Raw genomic sequence first — 1440 nt, 5'->3', positions numbered from 1 at the left:
CCCCGCAACCTGTAAATTGCAGCTGTGTCGAAACTACGAAACAGGTGGTATTCTTACTACTTCGCCACCTAGTGGCGCTTTTAGTATTGTGAAGAGTACTTTGTTGTTGTTGTTTTTATACAGATGTATATGCTATTTCTGAGCTATGAGGTTGAATAATCTTATGAGTCATTTTGGTGCTTATGTATAAATACCTATTCATTTAAGGAATACATGATAACATATGGACACTGGTGCAGTTGTATTGTACATCAATTACACATTCTCTCTGCATATAAAATAATTACTCGATAAAAATAATGTAATTTATATATAGCGATTTTTGTTTGCTCATTCAGAAAACCAGTTTAACATATTTAAATAAGCAGCTCGATCTAAGAAAAGCCAAAACTTCGTTAAAAGGTGCATAATCAGCTAGATGAAGGCCATAAAAACATCAAAACGTAAGAAAAGGTTGATTCGTTAGAAATACTCCAGATTTATATATATATATATATATTAGTACAGATGAAAAAGCATGATTTATATAACTAGGGGAGATGGAAAATTGTAGTTACTAGTACTGATTAGTAAGAATGCTTAGGTAGCTACTTCCACTGCCTAAGAATAGTTAAATTAAGTAGCGCAGATGGGTAAGTACACTTAAAAGTAACTAGTAGCACTAGACAAACAGAAGCAGAATTTGCTACAAAAAAAAGCGCTACTTGAGATAGTTAAGAAGTGACATGTTTGACGTTTGACACGTTTGCATTTTCTAAACTTTTTAATGAATTAATATTTTCTCACTCAGGAAAGGTATTTATTATTAAGATACGTTTGTTTGTGTACATCTTCAATAATCTTAATCTGTGTGAAATCACATTGTAATTACATTGTTTTTCTATGAGCAAATAGTCATTAATTAGGAGCTTCCGAGCCATTTTGTCTTCTTAGGGCAATTGAATTTCTTCTTTTCATCGTAATTTTATACACTAAGAATTAACTTAAAGGAATACATATACCAGCACATATATTCAAATTGGAGAAGCTAGCGAAGTTGATTTTGTTAACAAAGACACTTTTAGGTCATCATGTTACTGAATTTTGAACAGTTTCATATATCAAAAATTAAATAAAGAAAGAAAGAAACATTTCTGATAATTGATACCAATAAACATCAGTATCAAAATCTTCGGTATCAGAAAAGATTGTAAGTTCTTAATGAAACCGTTTTACCACTGAAAAGGTCCAGAACTTTCAGTTTTAGCGACATTATAAGCGTGATGGTTAATCCCTTTATCGGTTAAGGCAGGGGTCACCAAACTTTTTTCCCAGCGGGCCAGATAACTGAGAGAATGACGAGCGCGGGCCGCATAACCATATTGTTCAATACAATACAGTGAATACTCAAAAAATAAAGACAACAAACATCTTTATTTACCAAAAACTTATCAAAGAAGG

Source organism: Limulus polyphemus, unplaced genomic scaffold (genome assembly GCF_000517525.1).
Source record: "Limulus polyphemus unplaced genomic scaffold, Limulus_polyphemus-2.1.2 Scaffold492, whole genome shotgun sequence".
Taxonomy (NCBI): domain Eukaryota; kingdom Metazoa; phylum Arthropoda; class Merostomata; order Xiphosura; family Limulidae; genus Limulus; species Limulus polyphemus.
The sequence above is the reverse complement of the archived record's forward strand: the minus strand, read 5'-3'. Positions refer to the sequence as shown.